Raw genomic sequence first — 11114 nt, forward strand, 5'->3', positions numbered from 1 at the left:
CCCCCCCCCCCATCAAGCACTTTGTTAAAGACTTGCATTGATTTTGCCCAGTGAAAAACCATCTGAGGGGTTGTTCCAGCCAGGCTTCATAGCCCTGCTCCAACATTCAAAAGGATTTCTCTTATGAAAAGGGCTCTAGAGCTCAGCTTTGAAAGCAACTGGACAATGATCTGATGGAGTATTAACTGTCGAACAAATCAGCCTAAATGGAGGGAACTGCTCCAACAGATTAAAACCTCAATGCTCCTACTTCAAAAGTACCTCACTTTGTTTGTTTGCAGCCTGTCACCTGCCACTTTCATTTGGTGGTCTTTTTTCACTGGAAAAGACAGGGAATCATTGCTTCATATTCACTCCATGCTGCTAAGACTTGTGTTCCCATTACAACCTGTTCAAAGAGATCTTAAGACTGGAGGGTTTCCATCTATTAACCATTCTCTGCAAGAAGTCTGTTGCACACCTCTCCCTTTCTGGCCTCCTTTCCAGCAGCTCTTCCAATGTCCAGGCTCTGGAGGAACAAGGAGACCAGTGCCTGTGCAGCAGTCACCATGTAGGCACACTGTGGGCTCATGCAGTGCAACGTCCCCTCACATTTCTTCTTATTCTATTCCTTTGCTCTTTCTAGTCACTTTTTTCTCTTTTTTTAGTTCTCTCATTCTCTACACCGAATTTGCCAGAATAATTATGTTGATAATGAGCTCCACATAGATCACATCCAACACTTTGCTGCATTACAGGCCCATTTTTCACACATTCTTGGGGAGATACATCAGAGCTCCTCTTCCAAAACGTGCTGTAATACTTCCACATACCTTTACAAACATGCAGGCAACCCTCCCTGTAAGGCCCTGCTTTCCCTACCATTCTCATTTTCTTACTGCATACAGATGAAAAAAAATACATCCCCCGAAAGAAAACTGTCTTTTCTGAAGCGAATTTTTAGAAATATCCCCTGAATTGTGAATATCGATAATTTTTCTTAATTAAATATTTTTAAATTGAAGTTCTTCCTCACTGACCTCAAGGGTTTTTTGCTTTGTTTTTGAAGAAGCTCTTTTAAATGGATGTTCTGCATTTCCATATGAGCTACACCTGGTTTGAGCCCACTGCACCATCCCAGTGCGTGGGACCAACCCAGCACGATATAAAAGCCCAGAAGAAAATTGCAGGTATAGCATTTTAAAGTCAATTTGAGCCATACAGGCACATGAACACTGCAGCAGCAGCTGCCCCAGAAAACATCTGCGAGGCAGCGCGTTTGGGGACGGCAAGAGAAGTCATTAAAACAAAGATTCCTACAGTGCAGGCTGCGAAGCCCTTCACTAGTACTGGCTTTTCACTTGCAGCAGCCATACAAACCTTACATCAAATACTTTCCCTGATCTCCTTCCTGCACCAGCAGTGTGCAGGGCAGGGATGGAAGCAATGTCCAGTAGCTGGGCAGTCCATGCACAGCAGCACGCGAGAAGTCCCTGGCTTCTTTAAGAACTGTGATTAAAGGTGGGCATGGTGGGAATCATTACAGGCTCAGACATTTCTCGTAAAAAGCAAACATCTGATTTGAGCAATCGATCTGTTTGTAGGCTTTACATTGCTTTCCAGGACCCCAGGTCCTGCTGCTCTGCAGGTTTCACAGTGAGGCTGGGAGTGCTGCAAAGAACTGATCTGTGCAACTCCTTCACCAACCATGCTGCAACCGGAAGGTGCCATTGCTTTGGCCATCTCGTAATTCTGCACGGAATAACATCCACCTAACAAAGAGGCCAACACTTTCCATTGCCCCTCAATACTGGCAATCCTCCTGTGTTGAACATTCATGTCAGTTACAGTTTAAATGTTTCGGTTTTCCTTTAAACGAAGCTGTAATCAAAGACCTTTCAGGACCCGGCTGCCAGCAAGAAACCTCACTGCCCACGGCACCAGGCTGCGGCCGTCCCACAGGGCCAAGGGCAGCGGCCATCCTGCTGCCAATCTGACAGCTCGGCCCACAGGAAAGAGGGCACTCAAAGCACTGGCTGTGAAAGCTAGGCCTGGGCCCATGAGGCCACCTGGAATCCCCACAGCTGGGAAGGTCTGTGGTTCCAAAACACAACCGGAGCTCTGAGGGCTGTGATATTCGACGGGATAGAAACGCCTCAGGCTTTGCTAAAGGAAGCGCTTCAAGATCGTAGCTCAAGTTCTGGAAGCCCCTCCTTATCAAAAGCTTTGGCAACCCTAAGACTGCACCCCCTTAAATCATTTTTAGGCCAACAAGATGACGGATGATGGCTTCTACATAAGCAGTTGATCTTAATGTGGAGGCATGATAAAAATAGCAGCACGTGTCATGTTTACCATCAATCCACAGACCGGGCTGACGTCTGAAGGCGACAGATCTGGGAAAATGCTAATGCCTCACATCACAGCATCAAGCTGCAGAAAAGCAAGGTACCCGCAGTACAGCGCTGCTCACTTCAGGCAATTAAGGCTTAGTCCCAAATTAAGCTTTTGGCACATGCTGTTGCAAGATTTTAATCTTTTGCCATCATTTTCCCCCAACAACCACTACTTACCAAAGAGCAACACACACTCTGGAGACCCGCATCAAGGCCCAGCACCACTTTGCTAAGCAGATCTTATTTCATGACGTAACGGCAGTGGTTATTCTACCTTTATGGGAAGTCATTGTCTCTTTTTTTTTTTACTACAAATTTATTCTAAGGTTATACACAATGAAATATATCCAATTTCTTAATTTTTTCTTTAAAAAAAAAAAAAAAAAACAAAAACAGCTGGCTTAAGCTTGTTCAATTTCAGCTTCCATTGTGAAGAAAACACTGTCTTTATTAAAGATATATGAAGCAATTGAACTCAGAAGAAAAAGCAGCAGTTACCTCGTGAAAGGCCAATGGAAAATACATGCTACCCTTCTACCACTGACAAGAAAAGCTAATGCTCAATGAATTCCTCCTCCTCCTCCGTTGGTCTGAGAAATCCCATGCAACACGACATTAAAAGCTGGCATTTCAAGGCCTTCCTGGGCTTGCTTGGCAACCTAAATAACACACATACCCACACAATACATCTCTGCCAGAGTTTAAGAGTCCTCCAGGAATTCTGCTCCCCATGTGAATAAAAAAGCAGGATTACAGACTTCTTCTAAGAATCCTTCAGGGGCCACTGCGTGGTCAGGAAAAGCTGTTATTAGCCAGGAAATATCATTTTCTAACACCTACAAATACTGCCAAAAATTGAATGCAGTCATGTGGGACAGGCAGCAGACCCTCCTCCTGCGTAACCAGCCGGTCAGCTCTGCAAGTTGTTCTAACGGCCCTTTTACACAGGGAGAATGGCCCAGAATTACACTCAAAAACACTTCGTTTGGACGTAGCTACCAGGCATTACAACAAAAGCCATTTCTCACAGTGTGAATCGAACTGCTGTCAGAAGGGCTCGATGCTCCCATCACACCAGTGGGGCTGCTGATGTATGCATGGCCAGACAGCCCAGCACTGAAGCTGTTGCTTCCCGGATTTCAAAGGGCTGCTGACGTACGCGGGTACAGGAGTAATCTGCTGCAACTGCATCTGTCAGGCTGCCTAAAGTTTGGGAATCACTGCTGACACTCCTCTGCATTTGCAAACAGTTTGTGAAGACAAGAGGAGGACACACATCATACAAAACAGAAATTCATATTCATCAGGCACGAGCAGGAAACAAAACAAAAACCTGACAGCAACAAGCATTAGGTAAGGGTCCAAGAAGTCTCCATCACTGCCTGGGTACGACAGCCCCAGGCCAGAAAGCAGTGCGTATCCACACCTGCTCAGGTTTTTGGGGTTTTTTCTTCTCCAAATCTTCCAGTCATCTCCCACAGTACACTTCTTTTAGAAGGGAGGAGTTTCTCATTTGAGAACCATGTTGCTCAGCCCTGCCCCTGCACCCCCAGCTCTCCAGCACGCACCACAGAACTGAGATGAGCTCCTGACCTCCCTACAGACACACGGGGCTCAGCAGCAGGGAGTGCTGCAGCACAGCCACTCACTGCCACGGCCATTGCGACTTCCCATGGGACGTCTGCACAAGAAGCACACGTCTCAGACAGCGCCTGCTATAAGAGCATGTCCACAGTAACAATTAGTCAGCAACGACTTGCACAAGAGTCTGCACGCATCTCTTACCGCATGCAGTGCACCCAGACAAGTGCATATTCAACTACACTGAACAACCACAGCTAACGAATTCTGTTTGGATTTATGGCCCAGTAGTTTCTTTCTTGAAGATGTTCTCTATCTGCAAACATCACACTCTGATGCTTGGCAGAAAAAGAACCCTTCTGGATGTCGGAACTAGACGTACCAATGGCTGATGTCTCCTAGGCTTTACAATCCTGCAAAAGCGGACAGCTTTTGTGAGCAAGAGATGATTACACGAGGGCTGAGTGCTTCCTGCAGGACAGCCTGCAGCAGGACTCGGACTTCATGCTCTTTGAGGCCCAGTAAAAGGTTTTCTGAGTTTCAGCTCCCCTAGAACCAGGCACTTTGCATCAGCGCTCACCTCACACCGCCATCCCCAGGAGCCAACAGCCACAAACTTCAATGCCATTCAAAAACAGTTACAATTGCACAAACTAAGTGTTCAAAGGTAACAAATACTGGGGTGCTGCTCAGTGGGAGTCAGTTCCTGCTCCATGTGGTCAGAAGAATTTTTTTAAACCTTCACTATGAGGACAGGGCATGCCACACTTCCTAGGCTGGGCTATGATTGCATTGCTGGAGCACCTCAACCTCTCAGTGATGGAAGCCCAACAACTTTTGGGTTTTTTCAATATTCCACTGAAAACAAATAAAAATGACACTGGATTCTCCAAACAATCTGACTTGCTTCAGCTTCTTCTTGGTAGAAGCGGTGACCTGATCTTCCTCACTAACTCATCCATAGACCAACCTCCAACTTCAGCTCTGCTTCTGCATTCATTTTGCTTGAAAACCACCCAATTTTTGCAGTTTAAACTTCTGTGTTAAAATCTTAATGATGGCAGGCCAGCAACTGAGAAAGCACATTTGACTAATTTAGGTTACGCCAACTCCTCTATCAATCGTTCAATTTAAGGACAGATCAGCAGTGGTACACAGGAGCACCCAGTGCTACCAAATGACAGCCGTCACAATTCTAACCAGGGAAATCAGTGGCAACGTGGTGCTCACAGCCTGACACAGGCCCATACGAGCTCTCATGAAGGAGACATCTTGATGGAGAGCCTTCTGACCAGCCTGGCCTGCCTTGTCTTTCTCCCTAAGCCATAACATTTACTTTATGTAGGCACAGTGCAAAATGATTAAGAATGCTTCAGCTTCTTCACATCCCAAATGTGACCAAAAATACTTAATATTATGGGTTGAAGGAACAGAGACACTTAAAAACAAATGAATGTCTCCAATTACCTATTTATCTTAGATGTGCTGGTAATTATTATTTTGTCCCATGGCTGAGCGTGTGGACATTCGCAGAATTCCAGGCCATGGACAAGGCTCAGTGGGTCTGTAAAATGAGACACAAGATCTCCCCAGCCTTCCTGAGCACGTGAACAACTGCATTCAGTAACATTTCTGTCCAACTTCACGGAACCAAGAAGCTGACTTCATAACAGGATTTTGACAAAAACCACATCAGGCTGAGCTCCATCAAAACAGGAAAGCTGGAGTGCGACAGAAGGGCTGAAGAGCTGCTTCCCCAGCAGAGGAGCCCCACAGGAGCTGCAGGTACACACTGGGCAGTGCCTGAGCTGGCACAGGGAAAGCAGGCTTCAGCCGCTCCTGAGCCCCGCCATCACCGCGTGGGAAATCAAGAACCACATCTCAGTCCTCCTGCTGAAGAAAATGCACCAATCCAAGCCATACAGCTATTATTTACACAGGTCAAATTTCTCCTCTTGCCTGTGCAAAGGTAGGAACACCTACAGAAGCTAGAGAATAAAGTCCATGCATCAGATGACAACTATACAAGCTCCCTACTGATTTACCTAAATGCACAAAACTCCTAGTTTGCTGCCTTTAAAATCTTCCAGGCAAGGATTCATGGCCAGCTTGTTTTTCTGTCCCAGCACAGTGAAAAGCCCACGGAGCAGTCACAGATCTGACTGGCAGCTGGGTGTGATTCACACACCAAGTCATACCCATCTAACTACAGCAGCACATTCACACCAACCTGAGACACAGCACCTGTCTGCACAGACACTGCCACTGCCTTCAGTCCACACTGCAGCCGAGCCTGGAGGGTCGCAACTACAGTCAGCAGCAGCAAGTACAGAAATATGCATTTACCCAACCAAATTGCTTCTAATCAAATCCACATGTTCGTACACTATCAGTACATCAACACTAAATCAGCATTAAATTCTCATTTGTCGGGTTCATTTGCAGCCAGGCCTGCTGGCAGGCTCGATGCCTCTCACAGCAGCAGCAGGCAGGGCTGCGAGGACAGGCGTCTGCTTCTAGTGGTGATGAAACTGCAACACGAGATAGCATCCAGATAGCTTTGCAGCTGTAGGACGGAGGGAAAAGCCCTCTCCTGTACTAATAATGAGCTGAAAAACAGATGACGGTAGGGATAAGTGATCGATTTCCACATGGGAGGAAGACGGCCAGGAGCCCTTTGCAGTGCTGTGCTGTACACTGCATTCCCAATGGCCTGGAATAGGGGGCAAGGGGGGAATCAGAGCCTGCCAGGGATGTCAGCTATTCCCACGGCAGAGATAAGGGCTGGCTGAAGAGCTGCAGAAAACCTGACGGGACTGAATAACGGGGAGATAAAAACCACAGATGAAATTCCGTGAGAACAAAGCATACAGAAAAAAAGCAATCCTAATTTCACATGTAAAGTGATGTGCTCCAAACTGGTGATAACACCCTCAAACTCCTGCTGCAGTCATGACTGATAAAACCATCAGCTCACACCCATCCAGCACTTAAAAAACCCCAATCTAACACTAGGGAATTATTTGGAAAGAGATGGAATTAAGGCACCACACAAAGCTATAGCTTGCCTGCGCCTTAAACTCAGGATGCAGCCTGCTCCTTCATTTGGAGGGGACACATCACAAGTAGAAAATATCTTAAATAGGAAACAGGATTTAAAAAGATAAACAATGAGGAATAATTGATTAGGCTAGGACTCTTCTGCCTGGAAACAGAGACTGCAGCAGTGACATACGACTGGGTCTATAAAATCATCAGCTGCGCAGAGAAGGTAAACAGATCAGTTGTTCCCTGTTTCCAAACAATAAAAAAGCCATGAGATATCAACTGAAGGTAGCAGCTGTCGAGTTCAAAATAAAAAACGCTGACGTGTTGAGCTCCTACAGAATTGTCTGTGCTCCAGAAGGCCTCCTCCAGGATGCCAGCAGCGCTATACATTCAAATGGACCAGGTATGACTACAGAAGAACAATGCATTGACTGTTATCCAAATGATACCGACCTCCGGACATCCTAGAGCTGGTGAGGGTAAGAGGGCTCAGACAAACACCTACCTCACTTGTCCTGACCTCACGCTCTTTCCTAAGGTATCCATTTCAGTCACTGCCAGGAAAGAATGGCAGAATAGGTGCTTTCCCCTGGTCCTGCGGCTGTCCTTACACCACTAACATCGATTACATCTCCGGTACTCCTCAGCCCTTCACTGAACTCATTCAATTTGCCTACCCGGCAAAAGCTGATCTGTGGAGTGGAGGACTTGGAAAGGCTGCCTTAATGCCCTGCTGGTTTAGCACGCTGTCCATTCAGGACAGCACCCAGCAAGTGCTGCAGGTGCTACAGGAGAGCAAGAACAGCACCAGCCCTCTCCCACGCCAACTAGCCAACAGGATGGTTTAAGACGTAACATATGGCTTCACCTCCAAAGAACAGATGAAAAGAAGAAAGCAGATTGCTTGTATTCTCTGTTCAACAGAAAAGCTATGATTCAGCTCTTGTGGGGAAAAAACGGAGAGGAAACTAGTTTCACATTTTTTTAATTCAACAGGTACTTATGAATAGAAGAATTAGTCTGGCATATATACAACTGAATAGTAAAGGTTACTTTAAAATTAAACATTGCACCTACAGCCTCCAGCATACGTACAGTAAGGAACGTGCCATGCCTCCAGTGAACTAAAACCTGTTGCAAATAGAGAAATGCATCCAAGCCTGGTGAGGACCGCAGCCAAAGGAAAGCCAAGTTATTCCTTCCCCTACTTCTGCAGCAGCAACTCAATCACTACATTACTCGGTGCTACATGCACCACAGAAGCCAAGGGGCTGCAACCAGGCAGAATAAAGTCATTCATTGATAAGAATATGCTATTAAAAATCCAGCAAGTCCCATTTCTACTGCCAAATTTACAAGAAGCGAAGGCCAAGTGAGACTAGTAGGATCTCCCACAGCTCTGACCTGCACAGCAGAGGGCACACTCTCCCACACCAGCACCACACTGCCATTGCCTTGCCCAGCATCTCACCACATGGCCAAAACACTGAGGCTTCTGGGGCAAAAGCACAGAATTTTATTACTCCTCCCAAACCACATTGCCATGAAAAATGAGAGCGCTGCGATGCATTAAGAGATACACCCGATTCATTTTCTTCAGCGTTTTACAGAGGATCAGGAAAAATACTCCTCCAATCTCCTCTACCAATCAGGGGTTAAATCAGGCTGTGACAATCAGACACAAATAGCCTTAACCAACCCTGTGCAAGAGTCCCACTGAGGCTTAAGAGCCATAAGCAGCAGAGGCACGTGTGCTTCTATCCGAGGTGCAGATGGCAGATTGAGCACAAGCCGAACCCTGAGCAGAGGGCCACGGGACCGACACTGACTACAGCTACAGCAGCAGGGCTCACGGAGGGCCCGGCTTTCTCTTTTACAGGAGACGAGCGGTGGTAACCCCGCTGAGCTATTATTGGTGAGAAATACAATTAAGTACCTCAATTTAAAATCCGTGTTCTGTTGCACATGAAAAACAAACACAAAATGTTTAAAGTTGATTTGCTTTCTCAGTTTTGGTTTTTGTTTTTTTTTTTTTTTTTTTTTTTTTTTTTTCCATTTAATACCATATCATGGCCATCAGCAGCAGCTGCTCCAACAGAATGCTATACTTATACATCACAACTGTGCTGTAACGTTCACCTTGAGCATGCAACACAGGAATGGTTAAGAACAGAAACCATCTTAGCACCATCTTGCACAAAATCTCATATCTTTAAGAGAGCAAAGCATATGTTACACATAACAAAGCCTCTGAAGTACAGATGTATTGTTATGTTTTCCATTGAAGAACATTAAGGATCCTGTTATATGTGACCAATGTGAAGCACAATCTTCATACGAAAGCACTAGAGGATTTCTGAAGGTGATTTGAGATCAGGAAGACACAAAGTAAAAGCATACTTCTTAACTTCAATTTGTTTTTAATTTAACATAAAATGAAAAGCCGGGGATACCATTAACACCTCCAATAATGCTGCTTCCAGCAGTTGTTTGGCTCTCATTTTATCCAGCTTCCACACTTGCAAAGCCAAGCACCTCACTAACAGCCAGCTATAGCCCACGCTAAGCTCCTGACCCAGCAGCCGGCTTCAGCACTTTGTGGGCCACAAGCTAAGTCTCAATATCCCAAACAAATAAGAGTGGAAGAGTCATTCTCAGGCCCGAGTCTGCAATCTCAGCCCAACAATCCATGATCCAAATGAATCCTAAGGACTGCCTTGTTTCTTCAGCAACCTACCTGCAATTCTGTCCCATCTGAGCACAGAGCATGGATCTGCTCCCCTGTCCAAGTCAGCTATTTGCCAGAAGAGCTTCAAGCTGATACCACTCAGCTCTCAGACTTTACATGACTCACCGACCTTCTATCACAGACCTATAGGCTGGGGCCAAACAAAGACTGATGGGTTTGGAAGACTTTTGCCTTCCTGCTTTTACAGAAAAGGACAAGCAAAGCCACAGCAATGAGCGCCCTGTTCCTGCCTGAGTGCAGGAAGCCCACAAACACACCTGACAGGGAGCGCTGGGTTCCGCCCAGCTGGGATCCCCACCTCCTCACCACTGACCCCGCGGCTGTGCGGCTCAGCTCCCCGCTCAGCCCCGGTGCTGCCGCAGCGCCCGTCCCACGAGCTGACCATCTGAACACGGGATCTGCATGGATAACTGCTGTAATAACGCAAGTGCTCGACACGGCTGCACCGTTCCCAATCGCTCCCTTACGTTACGTGCCAGATGAGCGGGTGTTTGCCCACAGCGATGGTGTCGGTCAGCTAAAGCTTTGTTGTTGGTTTTTTTTTTTAATCAACTTACTCCCTTCCCATTCGCGCAACGACAAAATTGTACCGAAATTTTTGGCTAGGACAAAGGAAAAAAAAAAAATCGAAAAGAAATCAGCGGCCAAACGCTGCTATCTCGGAACGCCGAGCACGCCGAGGGAAAGGCGGCCGAGCGGAGCCTGCAGCCCGGCTGTCACCACGGCGGCCCGCCGCCAGCGCCCGGGGACGTCCCGGAGCTTTTCCTCCTCCCGGCACAGCCCGCACACGGCGGTGGCCCCACGGCGCCGCCCGCGCGCTGCCGCTCGCCCTCCCGGCGGGACGCGCCCGCTAACGGCCGGCCGGGACAGGCAGCCCCAGCCCCGCGGCCGCCGCTCCCCGCCGGCACGGCTCCCGCCCTCTCCCCGCCGCCCCGGCGGAGCCGCCGCTCGGCACCCGCAGCCCAGCCACCCCGGGGCGCCTCGGGCATCCGGGCGGAGCGCGGGCCGGCCGCGCGGAACCCCGCGTGGCTCCCGACACGGCCGGCCGTGGCGCTCACCTGGCCCGCAGGTACCTCCGCCTCCCCGGCCGCCGCGGCATGTGGGGCCGCTCTGCGCCTGCGCGCCGTGCCGCGGGACTACGCGTGCGCATGGGTCGCGCGGGGGCTCAGGACTACAAACAAGATGGCGGCCGCGCCGCATGGAGGCGGCAGCGCCGTCTTACGGGCAGTCCGGGAACTCTCGGCGCCGCCTTCCGCCCGCAGGCCCGACCGGCCCCGCCCTGCCCGCCGCCGAGGCGATGCTGGAGGTCGCTGGCGTAGGTCGGGCGGGCCTCGCGGCCTTTCCATGGGGCGCGGCGCGGG

General features: G+C 48.5%; 1 protein-coding gene across 1 annotated transcript in view; it reads right to left on the minus strand.

The window, feature by feature from the left end:
- The window catches only part of NDRG3 (NDRG family member 3), a 54618-nt gene extending 43732 nt beyond the window's left edge, over positions 1 to 10886 (minus strand). The window contains exon 1 of the mRNA XM_042835481.1: positions 10812 to 10886. The gene's annotated coding sequence lies outside the window, so the exon portion shown is untranslated. The remainder of the gene's footprint in view (positions 1 to 10811) is intronic.
- Positions 10887 to 11114: the final 228 nt, after the last annotated feature.

This window comes from Centrocercus urophasianus, unplaced genomic scaffold (genome assembly GCF_019232065.1).
Source record: "Centrocercus urophasianus isolate 14NV4802_14NV808 unplaced genomic scaffold, USGS_Curo_1.0 seq_53, whole genome shotgun sequence".
Taxonomy (NCBI): Eukaryota; Metazoa; Chordata; class Aves; order Galliformes; family Phasianidae; genus Centrocercus; species Centrocercus urophasianus.